The sequence below is a fragment of the Chiloscyllium plagiosum genome, unplaced genomic scaffold, assembly GCF_037043375.1.
Source record: "Chiloscyllium plagiosum isolate Xiang-an unplaced genomic scaffold, Cpla_swu_hap1 HiC_scaffold_6, whole genome shotgun sequence".
NCBI lineage: Eukaryota > Metazoa > Chordata > Chondrichthyes > Orectolobiformes > Hemiscylliidae > Chiloscyllium > Chiloscyllium plagiosum.
Genome location: NW_028270144.1, coordinates 104364262 through 104381056, shown reverse-complemented (window position 1 = coordinate 104381056; position 16795 = coordinate 104364262). Strand labels below are relative to the sequence as shown.

The 16795-nt window shown below is 39.7% G+C and overlaps 1 protein-coding gene across 11 annotated transcripts in view; it reads left to right on the top strand.

The window, feature by feature from the left end:
- LOC122550838 (F-box-like/WD repeat-containing protein TBL1X) overlaps window positions 1-16795 on the top strand; it is a 399517-nt gene that overhangs the window by 191998 nt on the left and 190724 nt on the right. For 4 of the 11 annotated variants that reach the window (XM_087988307.1, XM_043692157.2, XM_087988306.1 and 1 more), the window contains one exon: window positions 123-210. The exons of the other annotated variants lie outside the window; for them this stretch is intronic. The gene's annotated coding sequence lies outside the window, so the exon portion shown is untranslated. The remainder of the gene's footprint in view (window positions 1-122; window positions 211-16795) is intronic. 11 annotated transcript variants of the gene reach the window in all.

Here is a 16795-nt window from a genome sequence, read left to right as displayed (position 1 = left end):
AGGCCGGACCTTCTGCAGGCCAAGCTGATCCTTCCTAAGCCCCAGAAATTCCAGTATAGTTTTCAAGCCCTGGAGACTGGTACATGGTCTCTGATCTCTATCTCTTTTTCTTGATCTACTAGCCTAAAGAGCTGACCGTCCCTAATAGCAGGTATACCAAAGAAACAAAATCGCCATAGGAGCGTGGAATGCGTACAGCACAGGAACGAGGTTAGTTCATTCCATCTGTTTGTATCATCTCTGAAAGAACAACACGGTCACTTTCCCAAATCGCAGTTGCCTTGCAAATGTTTCCTCCAGGACAATGTCTTATTCTCTCTAAAAGCCATGATTGAATCTACCTTTCAGCATTTTTTATTCCAATTTTATGAACATGGGCTAGAAAATAAATAAATATGTGCAGCTGTTCATTGTTGGCCTCCATGACCTGCATTGTGGTAGTAGACTAATGCTCTTAGAACCTCAGAATTGACACCCAAAGGGCTGCTGACTCATCCTCATTTAGGGCAACCCTATTTAACTCATATCCTCATTTGGAGCAATATGGATTGCAAGAAGCAGGAGGTTCGATTGAGCTCAATTGAAATGGGATTTGAAATTTAGTGCAAAGTGGATAATAATAAATGAATTAAGCATTGATTGTGGAATTTTCTCCTGTGTGATCAGATGCACAGTACTACTTGAAATTGACAAGTAGTAACATTGCCAGTGAGGGTATAGTTTTAGGTGCACAATTTGGCTGATGGACCACATTTCAGAATGTCTAAAAGGTTGTAGGATATTTTAAACTAGAAGTGGGTCTTTTACAGTTGAAACATGTTTTACTGTTGGAACTGAGAACATAGTATAATGGGCTTACTGATATATACCACATTTCTTTCTCTACAACAGCAGTGTTTTCATAAGCCTTTTTTCAGTGAACTCGAAAATAAGCCGATGGAAACCCATTGGTTAGTAAGCTAGTCATTTCTAAACAGTGCTCAACTTCTTGTCACCTGTGAAAGCAAAATAGTAACTGTTTACCTGACTGCCAAAGGATTTACCATCCACCAAGAGTTGCCAACTTGAGGATTGGTTAAATATGTAAAATTTCTCACAGCTAAATTGAGTTGCAGACAGTGCAAATACATTGACTAAGTTAGCTGCCGCTTATTTAAAGATTATCACTAGTGCAAAGTCAGAAAATTAGTACCACTACAAGGGATTAATATTTCTGATACTGACCCAAAATCTTTGACAGCCTACAAAGTTATTTTGAAGTCGGTGGGTTTCATTTTGTGGAAAATGCAATCACTTAATTTTTTTCAGATCAGTCACATCAGTGAAGTTAGTGCACATATTACTTACAGTATGTGCCATAATGATGTGAGTTTCATGCATATCCTGACCTTGCAATGGAAATGAAATTTGGACTTCTGATCCTGTGTCTTGTTCCTGTGTGCCTTTGGTCTTTTTGACTAAAAGTATGTTAAGGTATTAAGTTTTGTCAAATGCTATGTAAGCATTTATCTGTTTCTGTTTTGTGATTATATTCTGACCATGTGATTGATTATTATTTTAGTTATCCTTTTGTCTTTTACATCTGCTTAAAAAGCTGAATGAGGCGAAACCCTGTGATCTCAAATTAGTCTTTCTAACTTAATCTTCCTTTAAATTTGATACACTCCTCTAGAGATTGGTTCATTTATTTTCTTTCTCTCCCCCACACCCAATGGAATTATTTCCTCACAAATATTGCTGATGTATGTTTCTCCTCTCCCATTGCAACTAAATTTATTTTGTTAGAATCAAGTAACTGACCCAATAGTTATTACTTTTATTTCATTTATATATTTAGGTCAAGCCTACTGTATTGAATTTCAAAAACAAGCTTTTCTTCAGCTTACATGCTGTGAGCATCTGGTATATAATGGAGATTTTGCAGTCAAAATCACATTTAGAATTAGAGGGCAGGAGGTTATAAAATCTGTCCTATTTTTTATATTTTAATTGTAAATTGCTTTTTGCATATATATATTGCCAATTTGAGCCTAAATGGCCTGATGGCACAATAGAAGTGCCTGGCACAGAAAGTTCAAGTCCCAAAAGCACTGGAGGTGTCTCATGTCGAAATAGTTTGGTTAAAAGTAATTTTTTAGAAGTAGCTAGAATAGCTTAGTTAGCAGAGCAACTAAGGGTCCCTGGTTCATCTCGAGGCTTTGACAATCGATGTACATTGATTTTTCTCTTAAAGTCATGCATTCTGTCCACATTGATATTGGAAACTACCTACAAAAACCTATCATGCTGTAAAGATACCTCTTGCCAGAAGTGATCATAGAAGAAAAGGGTGCAATAATAGTATGGCAAGTCAATAAAGGCAGTTGTCTTTTATCTATAGGCATAGAAATTTAAAGGGAATATGCACAGATATAACATTTTGCACTTAAAAAAAAGCAAAGGGATAAAGTGGAATGGAAAATGGTGGATTAGATAGTTTATTTCAGAATTTTAAGACTGACAACAAGGGAGCAGCAATTGGCTGAAGTTTTAGCTGAATGAAGTGGTGGGGTGAAGACTCGGGGCATAGGTTAGAGGAGTAAAATAATTTAGGCAAGGATGTCAGACAAGAAAATATATAAATAGTTTTTTTGAGCAATTAATAACAAGCTTTCAGTCAATAACCTTGCAGTAATTATGGCATTTGTAATTCTATATTAGGTGAGTCATTTGTTTACAATCCATACTCAATACATGCCATAATGTCCACAAGAATAGTGAAACCATCTCAAACTGTAAAGTGCACAAAGCAGATTCAAGGGAGTAATTTTGAAGCTTTAATATTGTGCTGCCATACATTACTGTTTATTAACTGGATTAACTGTTTATGAAGCTTTGAGATCTGCCATAGTGATTTCTAAACATCCATAAATAACCATTGTTTAAAGGATGCAAAATATTAAAACATTTATTCACTATAATATTCTATAAATTCTATTTGCCATTTGTAATCAAAGGATTATTTTGTTTTTGCGAGAAAAAATTAGGTTGTTTAACTTGCTCATTAATGAACAGAATATTCTTCTCGTGAAACAATTTTTCCTGGCCCTAAAAATAAAGTAAAGTAAAATAAAACAATAACTTTTAGGGCCAAGCCATGGCTCAGTTGGTGGTACCCTCACTTCTGAGGTTGTAACTTTCAGGACCTGGACACAAAAATCAAGACTGACCTTCAGGACAGTGCTGAGGGAGTACTCCTCTGCTGGAGATGTCACCTTTTGGATGAGATGCTAAACTGAGATATCATCTATCAGCTTGTGTGAATATTTTAAAAAAACAATGGCATCAGTTTGAGGAAGAAACTTATCACCGGTGTCCTGGCCAATATTAATCTGATTAGAATGGCATTGCTATTTGTCTGAGTTTGCTGGGTACATTGGCTGCCATGAATCCTACATTATTTCAAATACAATGCTTCAGGAAAGTACTTAGTTGGCTGTAAAGTACTTTTAATACGTCCAGTGTTCACAAACAATATGCTAAACAGCAAGAATTTGTTTCTGTAGGACCCATGTAGGAAAGCCACAACTGTTTCCCCAAGACCCCCTGGTGAAAACAGCTGACAGGCCCAATAAAGTAACTGGAGTCTGATCTGCACATTGATCCCAAAGTTTTCTAGAGATTCTTTCTTAAATGTTTGAAAGAGCAGTTTAAAATCAGAACCTTTAGGGAAAGCGCTGCTAAGTCCCCTTGGGTGATTTTTAACTGCTGTCTGCTCATAAAAATCACCTCTCGAATTATCTCTGGAAAGTGGCCAGAGATTCTGAAGTAGCTACATTCTATATGTGAATAGAATGTTGTTCGAGATAGCTAGAATTGTTGAAGTTTTTTCCCTCAAATAACTTGGATTCTTAGTTTTCACAAACATCAATTATTTGTTTTATAAGAAATAATATAAAAGCTAATATTTATGGGTCTTTTACTGTTGAAACATGTTTTAATGTTGGAACTGAGAACATATTATCATGGGCTGAATACTCAAAGCGTATGATATTAAAGTGGCAGTAGTTTGTTTCTTAAAGCTGTTGTTGAAGATTTCCCAAACATTCAGCAGATCTAAAAAGAAACAGTGACTGGATTTGCATTGAAGTAATCTGCAGCGTCTTTTGAGGGACCCAGTTGCTCTCAATGTTTTCATTTTTCTTGATTCACTTCTGTGAACAATTTTGGTGAAATAATTCTCTTCTTTGATGCTACTTAATACCTACTCTCACAGCATTATTTTTGATTAAAATAATTGAATTTTTGTGCTTCCAACTTTACTAACCATCGTTACTACCAATACCTCTGGACCTGAAAATGACCTCGGGTGTAATGTTAGCATAGTCTTACAGAAAATAGGGCTGCTGCCTCATTAGAGAGAGGCAACTGGAGGATTACCACATCTTAGGTGAGGGAAGACACTAAGAGGAGAGTCCTTCATGATAGTCTCATGCAGTGCAGGATTGAATCTGTTGTTGGCACCACTCTACATCACAACACAGCAGTCCAGCCAACTGAGCTAATGGGGCCCCTGCTCCAGAAAACAGAAACTTTTGCATAACTTGTGAATCTTGGGCAAATTTGTATCGAAAAGATGTTCAACTATGGGTTTATCACAGCCAAGCCTTGTCATAACCATCACTTTTTTTTCTCCATCTTTCCCCACATACCTTCCATAACAGTTGTTGGATATGCTGGCTGATTGTATCTGGCAGGTATCAGATTCATTAGAATCACAGTTTAAAATGGATCTCGTGCAAAGTGAACTGCACAAAGAACATTGGTTGCCAAGAACCAGAAATATTGCAGGACACTTCACTCACTAACAGAGCCACTGGCTGAATTAACAATTTATGGTTTTGTAGACAGTTTGCAAAATTGTTTTTTCTAATATTTAAGGATGCCACAAAGATATCTGTCAGGGCCCCAGCTATTTCCTCTCTCGCCTCCCTCAGCAACCTGGGATAGATCCCATCCGGTCCTGGGGATTTGTCCACCTTAATAACCTCTAGCATACCCAACACATCTTCCCTACTTATGCCAACATGATCCAGACTAATCAAACTTCTATATCTAATCTCAAGATTCATTATGTTCCTCTCCTCAGTGAACACTGATGCAAAATAATCATTCAGAATCTCACCCATTCTCTCAGGTTCGGCAAAAAAACTTCCTTCATTATCGTTTAGTGGACCAATCCTTTCTCTAGTTACCTGCTTACTTCTTATATAAGAATAAAATGCTTTGGGATTTTCCTTAATTCTGCTTGCTAGAGCTATTTCATGATCCCTTTTAGCCCGCTTGATTCCTTGTTTAAGACTTGTCCTACTCTTCTGATATTCCTCCTGGGCCCGTTCTGTTCTTAGCTGCCAAGACTTTATGTACGCTTTCCTTTTCCTCTTGGCTGGTCGTACAATTTCTCCTGTCATCCACAGTTCACGAATCTTGCCCTTGCTATCCTTTGCTTTCAACGCGACATGCTTATCCTGCACTACTGTTAACCTATCTTTGAAAGCCTCCCACACCTCAAATGTGGACTTCCCTTCAAATAGCTGTGTCCAATCCACATTTTCCAGCTCCTGCCTAATTTTGATATAATTGGCCTTGGCCCAGTTTAGTACTCTTCCCTTCGGACCACTCTCTTCTTTATCTATGAGACTTCTAAAACGTACAGAATTGTGGTTACTGTTCCCAAAGAAACCCTCCACCGCAACTTCTACCACTTGCCCTGGCTCGTTCCCCAGTACCAGGTCCAATATGGCCCCTACCCTCGTCGGACGATTGACATACTGCTCTAGAAAACTCTTCTGGACACTTCGTACAGATTCTACTCCATCCAGACCTCTGATGCTAAGTGTATCCCAGTCAATGTTGGGAAAATTAAAATCTCCCATCTCCACTACCCTATTGCCTCTACATCTATTCATAATCTGTTTACCTATTTGTTCTTCTACCTCACGCTCACTGTTGGGTGGTCTGTAATACAGCCCCAACAATGTAACTGTACCTTTCTTATTTCTCAGCTCCACCCATAATGCCTCACTACCCAAGACTGCCATAGTGTCCTCCTTTAGCACAGCCATGATATCGTCCCTGATCAGCAATGCAACTCCACCCCCTCTTTTACTTCCCTCCCTGTCCTGTCTGAAGCATCTATATTCTGGAACATCTAGATGCCAATCATCATGCCCTTCCTTCAACCAAGTCTCTGTGATGGCAATAATGTCATATTCCCAGGCACCAATCCAAGCCCTAAGATCATCTGCCTTACACACTGTACTCCTTGCATTAAAGTAGATGCATTTCAAGCCACCAGTTCTTTTGCGCTCACCTGCTCTCTGCCTATTCTTCCCTATATTAATGCTATCTTCATAATTCTTACAGTCTCCAGTCTCCACCTCACTGCCTACTTGTCTTCTCTTCTGGTTCTCAGTCCCCTGCCACATTAGTTTAAAACCTCCCCAACAGCAGTAGCAAAAACTCCCTCAAGGATATTGGTTCCAGTCTGGTTCAGATGTAGACCGTCCCTTTTGTAATAGTCCCACCTTCCCCAGAACCGATCCCAATGTCCAACAAATCTGAACCCCTCCCTCCTACACCATCGCTCAAGCCACGTGTCCATCCTGCCTATTTTTTCATTTCTACACTGGCTAGCTCGTGGCACTGGTAGTAATCCCGAGATCACTACCTTTAAGGCCCTCCCCTTTAACTTCTGTCCTAGCTCTCTGAATTCTTCTTTCAGGACCTCATCTCGCTTTCTACTTCTATCGTTGGTGCCTATATGCACCAAGACAACTGGCAAGTCATGTTAAAATTGTACAAGACATTGGTTTGGCCGCATTTAGAATACTGTGTACAGTTCTGTTGCCACATTACCAAAAGGATGTGGACACTTTGTAGAGGGTGCAGAGAAGGTTTATGAGGATGTTGCCTGGTAAGGAAGGTGCTAGCTATGAAGAGAGGTTGAGTAGGTTAGGTTTATTTTCACTAGAAAAAAGGAGATTGAGGGGGGACCTGATTAAGGTTTACAAAATCATGAAGGGTATAGACAGGGTGGATAGAGATGAGCTTTTTCCCAGGGTGAAGGATTCAATAACGAGAGGTCATACTTTCAAGGTGAGAGGTGGAAAGTTAAGGGGGATACACGCGGCAAGTACTTCACACAGAGGGTTGTGGGCATTTGGAACGCGTTGCCAGCAGAGGTGCTAGAGACAGGCACGGTAGATTCATTTAAGATGCATCTGGACAGATGCATGAGTAGGTGGGGAGCAGAGGGATACAAATGCTTAGGAATTGGGTGACAGGTTTAGACAGTAGATTTGGATCGGCTCAGGCTTGGAGGGCCAAAGGGTCTGTTCCTGGGCTGTAAATTTTCTTTGGTCTTTGTTCTAATATGTCAATATTGAATGAGGTCATTGTACTGATAAATTATATCAATATTGAATGAGGTCATTGTATTGGCAACAAAAACAAAATCAGAAATTATATACCATCATGCAGATATTATATAATGGATGTTTTCAAACTTTTAAAATTGGTGCGTTACAGTAAAAGTGACTGCCTTGTCACTAATATTAAGTTTATATTGCAATTATAGTGTCAGTGCAAAGTGGTTTTACTTTCCACCAATACTGAAATTATCATGTTAGTGCAACTGAAACTTGGATTGGACCAACATGATGCAACAGTGAAGCAGAGGTAAACTCTTAGGAGGGTCTCTGTTCAACGTAGTCAGTTCAGGCCACAATCCTCCACCCACCGTATACCATCATTATTTGCTATTGGTATTTAGTGCAACTGACTGTTCAGTGATATTAATTAACGAATACAATAATTCCGATTATCGTAAACCTTTAAATGAGTAGCTACATTTTTGGGCAGGGAGATGTTAATCCATTGAAACCTGAGATATAGATGATTCAGTTAGCATTCAGTTTGATCAATAGAATACTGTAAGAGGAGTCCAATGGGACTGGCAGCCAATGAGGCTCCTGTCAGTGCTGAAACAAGTTGTTTGGTACTGCTGTGAAGCAGTTTCTAAGCAGCTGTGGAAAGGTTTTGACATGGTGGACACCATTAGTTCACTATTTATATCGTAACTTGAGATTTCCTGTTACCAAATTGAAAGGTTTTACAGAGGTAAAAAGAGCCATCTTCCATGAAAGTGTACGTCTGAGGTTCAAACCTGTGCATGTTGTCAGGTTAATTTGGAAGGAGCAGTTGTATGTAGCATTTAATATTCTTGCCTCCATCACTACTATCCTCAATCTTGACTTTCTGCAGCAAAATCATCAATAATTTCGGCTCATCCTTCAAGAACACTCATTCTAAATTTGTTTTCCCTTACTACACACAAATCTAGTTTCAGTAACCACCACTATTCTTTTCATCACTTTTTGTTTGGTATCTGGTTATTTTCTCCTTTAAGAAGTGCAGAAACATTTTACAAAAGAAAAATTGATAGCTAACACAAAACTTTTAACACAAAATATTTTCATGGTGCGCTCTGTATGCAGGACTTGAGTAATCTTTGATGAAAATTGGATGTTTGCTATTCTTAAAACATAGAATAGTCTTTTAAAAACACTTACACCAAGTACAGTAGTCTTTTAAAAGGTTTGTTAGCCTCCAATCTTGTATGTCTGCATAGTGGTGGCCACTTATTCCATACAATATTTAATTTCAGTGTAAGCTAACATTGAAATTGTATTATTACACAGTTTGAAAAAAGCAATTAGAATGAAGTGCTATTGTGCATTTACCTGTATTGATTAATGAGCTTTCAGGCAGCTGTAAGTAAAGGAAAATTTCTGAAACCAGGAAATTAAATTCAATGTCTCTCCTTTTGGCTGGCTGAAGAGGAAATTAACTTGACAAAATATGGTGCCTCTTTCATTTAGTTGTACTATTCTCAACTTAACTAAGTGCTTCAGTTCTCATTCTGCAAAACAAAATTGCCTGTTTTCTGTTCTTCATTTATGTACATGGGCAATTGTGCTGTGTACATGGCTGTGCCATGTTCCTTGTTGTTTTCAGTATTCCAGCAATATCCGTGAAGTGCTAAGGTAATAATTAGGTGCTGCAAGCCAACTTTTAAATGTTGCATTGTTCATTTATGTGTTTGTGTATATCATATGATGATACATCTATCCTGCTAAATTTATCAAAATAAACAAATAACAAAGCTGAAATAAAGTAGAAAATGTTGGAAATACTCCATTGGTCTTGCAGCATCTTTATTGAGAGGAAAACAGAAGTAGCATTTTAAGCCTGAAATACAGTTTCACACTCCACATATACCACCTGATCCATTGTGCATTTCCAGACTTTTCTGTTTTTATTTCAGATTTCCAGCTTACGCACACTATTTTATTTTTCCTAAATGATGGAACTGTTTTGCCTCCTGAACTTTTTAAAAGGTGATTGTTGAAATGTTCATCTCTAGTGATGATATAGGAATGTTCAAATATTGGGCACTCACATGGAAAGCTGACACTATAGCCAAGATAACAATGATTTTTTATTACCCAGAAACAGCAATAATTATCCTATTTTTAAAAATGCTGGAAGGTTTATTTAATAAAAATATATGTTCAAAGCTTCTTTATCAAACCCAGTATTGGCATAAAAAATTAAAGCTTTTTAAATATTCTGAAGTCAATAATCTTTTGTAGACATAAAATACTAGTTGGTGGGAATTTTACATTAAATATTAGTGGTAACTTTAAAGAAAAATACTTTTTCATGTTCCTATTTGCTTGCTGTGTCTTCACAATTTCTTCATGTATAAACTTACCTAATTAATTGTTGAGAAGGTGTCTGAGTTTGTAAACTTTATTTTTGGTCACTCCAGTACATATGTAAAAAGCTGAGTCATGACCCCAGTGCAGTACTGAAGGAATGCTGCAGTACTGAAGGAATGCTGCAGTGCTGAAGGAATGCTGCAGTGCTTGAGGTGCAGTTGTTTGGATGAGTTGTTAGCTGGGGCTATTCTGTCCAGTGGGTGTCTAAAGTTCTCTGAAATATTTTGAAGAGGAGCAAGGGCATTGTCAATGGTGTCCTGGCCAATATTAAATCCTCGTTCAATTTTGTAATAAAAATTTTGATTGTTATTGCTATTACACCAATTATCTGGTTTTTGAATGGATTGCTGTTTGTGTTGTCTTATTATACTTGAGTAATAGTCAATCTCATGTGAGAGTCGACCCACTATTTTTGGCCAAATAATCTGGAATTTTCCACATACTGAGGAACCTCGATTATCCGACATTCGATTAACTGAATTTTGGATTATTCGAACAAGATCACGAGGTCCCGATGCTCGGCTAACTATGTTATCCGGCATTCGATTAACCAAACGAAATTTCCCCACCTGTGTCTTTCAGATAATTGAGGTTCCTCTGTATATGGAAAATTCCAGATTATTTGGCCAAAAATAGGGGGTTGATTATTTCCTGTAAAAGTCAACCCTAGTTCTTCACAGATAACAGAGCAATGTTTATGAGTCAGTGTGCCAGCTATCATGTTCCGCTCCAGATTTCCAGTCTGCTGGTTGTTCCGCTCTGCTCCCAGTCTTCCTGTCCATTGACTGTTGTGTTCCACTCTGGATTGTCAGAATTACCATATTTCATTGTTTATTTTTCTTTATTCATTTAGAGATTAGTTGGGCTTCTGCTAATGATAATGTATGAATTTTGACAGGCATCAATTTCAGCCCCTCAAAAATAGTATCCATGTGATAGTTGACCCCCAAAATTTAACCTTAAAAAGTAGTCAAACAAATTTGACTATTACTCGAATATGTATGGTATGTACAAATTGGTTCCTGTGTTTCCCTATACCACAACAGTGCCTACGCTTCAAAGCTATTTAATTGATTTGTAAAATCCTTCAGGGTGTCACAGCTGATGTGATGCAGTGTGATGTGCTGTGATACTTATGTTAGCTCCTATAATATAAGTATGGAACGTGAGTCTCCTGGTAATCAAGATTGCAGAGAATCCTTTATTACAGCTGCTAGTAATTACATATGTACACCCCAATCAGGTATGGACAGGTACATAGATAAGGAAGTTTTAAAGGTATATCAGCCAAATACGGGCAAATGGGGCTAGTCCGGTTTAGGATACTCGGTCAGCATGGGCGAGTTAGCCTGCAGGATAAGTTACATGTAGAATCATCAGATTTTACAGTACAGTAGTAGGCTTTTTGACCCCACTGCATCAGTACCAACTTCCAAATGATACCCAACTAGTCCGATCTCTGTAGCCCTTCAAATTTGTCCGTTTCAAGTATTTATCCAGCTCTCATTTGAGACCTCCTATGGAATCCACTTCTACCACTCACCCATACAGCGCATTCCAAATCCTGACAACTCTCCAAGTAAAGGAATTTCTCTTCATGTCACTCCTAGCTCTCTTGCTAACAATCTTGAAATTGTGACCCCTAATTACTGGCATACCAACTAGTGGAAATAGAATATCCTTCTTTACTCTGACAATATTGTCAAAACACTGCAAAAAGTCACTTCCTAATCTCTACTCTGAGGCGAATATGCCAAATTTTCCAAATCTTCCCTTGTATCTAACATTCCTGAAGAAGGGCTCATGCCCGAAACGTCGATTCTCCTGCTCCTTGGATGCTGCCTGACCTGCTGCGCTTTTCCAGCAACACGTTTTCAGCTCTGATCTCCAGCATCTGCAGTCCTCACTTTCTGCTCTAACATCCCTCATGCTTGGTATCATTCTAGTAACTCTCCTTTGCACACTCTTCAGACTTTTAACATTTTTCCTTAAATAAAGTGCCCAGAACTGAACACAACACTCCAAATGTGGTCTGACCAATAATTCCTAGAGGTGTAGCATCATTTCCTTGCTTTTGTACTCCATGCCTCTATTTATAAATCCAAGGATTACATAAGCTGTCTTAACACTGTTTAAATTTGCCTGACCACCTTCAGAGACTTATGCATGTGAACTCTGAGGTCCCTCTATTCCTGTATTCCCATCAAAATTGTAACATTCAGCCTGTATTGTCTCTTCTTGTTTCTTATACTAACATGCATTACCTCACATTGCTCTGCATTAAAATTCATCTGTCAGGTGTCTACCCACATGGCCAACTTGTCAGTGCCCCTCTGAAGTCAACATAATTATATAAATTTAAATCCAATTTTAATACAATCGAAAAGTTGAGGTGTTCTGCCAGCATACAAAACATATCCATAATATGGATACAATACTAGAGAATGAAATTTGCAGTGACCAATTTATTTTTCCAGTTTTACCTACTTTACACCCAACCAATTGAAATCTATTTTACTTTGTGCAAAGCATAATTACTCAAAAATGTTAATGATCTCAAAAAAAGACTCTCATAATGATTACATTTAATTCGATCTTCACTAAGAAAAACTATTCTAGTCACTGGGTGTACATGAACAGACAAGATTCTGTCATTAAACTTTTCCAGAAGATGGAGCTTTAGATAATACATACTCTAAACATACTAAACCTGTAAGAGCCATCACCAAGCCTCACAGAGCCAGAACATACTGTAGAATTGTGGCAATACAGTTTTCCAAATAATGTTGGCTCCACTCAGGCTGATTGTGATGTGCATCTGCCCAACATCCTCCCTATCACATTTATACTTATGCCAAATTTATTGTAATACCAAATGCACTGGTGTATGAATGACAATTCATAAGCCGTTAGTACTTTGTGATTACTGAGAATTAATACAATGTGTGGAGTGTCAGAGAGTGGGAGCTGGAAGTTATCGAAAAAGAAAGGGGCGGCACGGTGGCTCAGTGGTTAACATTGCTGCCTCACAGTGCCTGGGACTCAGGTTCAACTCCCGCTTCGGGGGCAATTGTCTGTGTGGAGTTTGCACATTCTCCCCGTGTCTGTGTGGCTTTCCTCCGGGTGCTCTGGTTTCCTCCCACAGTCTAAAGATGTGCAGGTTAGGTGAATTGGTCATGCTCAATTGCCCATAGTGTTAGGTGTAGGGGAATGGGTCTGGGTGGGTTGCTCTTCGGAGGGTCAGTGTGGACTTGTTGGGCCGAAGGGCCTGTTTCCACAATGTAGGGAATCAATCAAATGGTCCAAGAAAGTCGAGAATAGGTGGGACCAATGGGTTTCTGTATTGTCTGCAATGAATTGCAGTCTGATTTCTACTTGAACATTTCCCCCTTGCTCTAAAAACGCAGTTCTTTGTTTCAGGCTAAAAGTAATCTTGTATGCAAGCATATGAAGTAATATGAATCGCATGTGGAATATGCACTTAACGTGGATTCCAGACATGAAGAGATCTATTGCACAGCTGTGCCATTACTGAGATTGGGCCCTCAGCCAAGTTTGAACAACAATCTGTAAAATGATTCCAGGATAGGTTTTCAGATTTGTATTAACGATGGGTGATGTATTTTGCCACAAGGACTTGGAAAATCCACTCTAACATATCCTCTTTTGTTTAAATAATAAATCATTGTTAGAGGTATGCATTCATAATGCTTTTGGCATTTTATTTCTTACCATAATTGTCTTCTCCCTTCTCCAGCTCCTCCTTCTCAATTAACACGACATATTGATGATGTCCCTAGTCCCGAGAGCAGGGCTTCTCAAAGTGAGAATCAGGAGCTTAAGTAGGGGTGTGAGCTAAAATTATGGGAGTTGCAGCATCAGAGGCAGCCATGGCCACTGTGGAACTCTGTCTGAGCTATAACAGCTGTGCTGCCCTCTATTAGGTCCACTCCCACACTGTCTCCCCCTCTGCCACCACTTACCCAGTTTTCACAAGGTATGGTGGCAATTTTCAAGCCTCAAAATAGTGAGGGAAGATTTGGGAATTACTGTTCCCAAATAAACAAACAGTCTCTGGATGGTTGTACAAATACCATCTTTTTGGCTGGATCGCTCCAAGTGCAATACAACATGAACAATATTGAATCCAGTTACTGGCCTTTTAAGGCTGAGTAGGAGTTAAGTTCAACCCTGGCTTGAATGGTGGCATTGATGGTAAGCAACACTAGCAACAACCGATCGCGGACAAACACTGCCTGTGAAGGAAATGATGTTATGTAGAGCCTTGAGATCATGAAATTCAAGTTCATTCTTAGTCAATAGCCCAGTCTAATATCATTATTGTATTGTTCTATCACCTCTTTTGAAAATTTAGGAAAATCATGGAATCAGACTTGGCTATAGAAGCCTGTTTTTTAGTTTCATCTGGAAGTAGTTCAGCCTCTGCTACTTGATGTCCATAAATGTTTTGTGTAGTATTTTGAGATCTTGCAATTTATAACTTAGGAGTTTAGGATTTTAGGGTATTGAACTAATTTTCATAAGTCAACACTTTTTTGTATATTGCAATAATTTGTTACAATACAGGTGTTTGAGGCTGCTGGCTCAGTGCCTATTTTCTTGACTGTCGTCATTGAAATATTTTGCAATGTTAGTGGCACTATATAGATATTGGGACTAAACGTATTTTGTATCTGTTCCCTTTCACTCCACTCCTGAAGGCATTGCTGTTTTGTTGAGCCTTTGGTTCCTTGCTTAAGTGACCATTCTAAATACAAGCTAAGACAGAATTTTGGATACTGTTTTCACCAGGGAAGGCAATACACACATGCAATTCAGTTTTCATCTGCTGTAAACAAGCCACAAGATCTTTCAGCATGGAACCCTGGCTATAAATGTTTATTTGAACTGAAAGACAAGAATAAGGATGTAAGTTTGCTCGCTGAGTTGGAGGGTTCATTTTCAGACATTTTGTCACCATACTAGGTAACATCATCAGTGAGCCTCTGTTAAAGCACTGGTGTTAGTGACCCGCTTTCTATTTAAAATAGAAAATGAACCCTCTAGCTCATTGAGCAAACTTACATTCAGAACCTCAACCTGAGCAACAAATCTTCTCAAAACTCACCAGGCCAAGGATAAGGTTTGTATCTGTATTATGAATGTGATAAATCTGATAATTTGTGAGAATCTAATAAAACGGTCACCAATGAAACTTGAGAATTTAATTGGTGTGAAGGTTATCTTCAAAATTTTGTTTTAATTTTTCTGCCTGTCTCTTCTGATCTCTTAATCTTATTGTTCTTTCCCCATCTTTATTTTGGTTTCTGTACAATGATTTAAATTTACTCTTTTATTTATATTTCTGCATCTAGATGTCAATGTCGATTCTTATGTCTGATCGATTCAAAGGGCCACGTTATTTCTTGTCCATTGTTGCCTCTAGATTATCCATGCTCCTCTAATTCTGACCTCTTTAGTAATCCCAATTCCAGTCACTGCACCATTGATGGCCATGTGTTCAGTTGCCAATGCCCTGAGCTGTAGACTACATGCATTATATCTGATTACATCCATTCCTCACTTTCCTACTTTTAAGACATTCCTTAAAACCTATTTCTCTGACCAGGCTTTTGATAGTCTGACCAATTATTTCTTTTGGTGTCATATTTAGTTTTATAGTGCTCTTGTACACGACTTGCAATATTTTGTTTCAATTTTGCATGACTTATGGGTGTAGTGAGCTGAGCTGACATTTATTGTCAGGCTAATTGTCCTGAAATTGAATGGCTTGCTTGGCCATTTCAGAGGGCAGAGCTGAAAATGTGTTGCTGGAAAAGCGCAGCAGGTCAGGCAGCATCCAGGGAACAGGAGAATCGACGTTTCGGGCATAAGCCCTTCTTCAGGAATGAGGAAAGTTTGTCCAGCAGGCTAAGATAATAGGTAGGGAGGAGGGACTTGGGGGAGGGGCGTCGGAAATGTGATAGGTGGAAAGAGGTCAAGGTGAGGGTGATAGGTCAGACTGGGGTGGGGGCGGAGAGGTCAGGAAGAAGATTGCAAGTTAGGAAGGCGGTGCTGAATTCGATGGATTTGACGGAGACAAGGTGGGGGGAGGGGAAATGAGGAAACTGGTGAAATCCGAGTTCATCCCTTGTGGTTGGAGGGTTCCTAGGCGGATGATGAGGCGCTCTTCCTCCAACCGTCGTGTTGTTGTGGTCTGGCGATGGAGGAGTCCAAAGACCTGCATATCCTTGGTGGAATGGGAGGGGGAGATGAAGTGTTGAGCCACAGGGTGGTTGGGTTGGTTGGTCCGGGTGTCCCAGAGGTGTTCTCTGAAACGCTCCGCAAGTAGGCGGCCTGTCTCCCCAATATAGAGGAGGCCACATCGGGTGCAGAGGATGCAATAGATGATGTGTGTGGAGGTGCAGGTGAATCTGTGGCGGATATGGAAGTTTCCTCTGGGGCCTTGGAGGGAGGTGAGGGGGGAGGTGTGGGCGCAAGTCTTACACCTCCTACGTTGCAGAGGAAGGTGCCGGGAGGGGAGGTTGGGTTGGTGGGGGGTGTGGATCTGACGAGGGAGTCACGGAGGGAGTGGTCTTTACGGAATGCTGATAGGGGAGGGGAGGGAAATATATCCTTGGTGGTAGGGTCCGTTTGGAGGTGGCGGAAATGATGGCAGATGATGCGCTGTACATGGAGTTGGTGGGGTGGTAGGTGAGGACCAGTGGGGTTCTGTCTTGGTGGCGGTTGGAGGGGCGGGGCTCAAGGGCGGAGGAGCAGGAAGTGGAAGAGATGCGGTGGAGGGCATCGTTGACCACGTCGGGGGGGAAATTGCGGTCATTGAAGAAGGAGGCCATCTGGGTTGTACGTTTTTGGGACTGGTCCTCCTGGGAGCAGAAACGTCAATTCTCCTGTTCCCTGGATGCTGCCTGACCTGCTGCGCTTTTCCAGCAACACATTTTCAGCTCTGA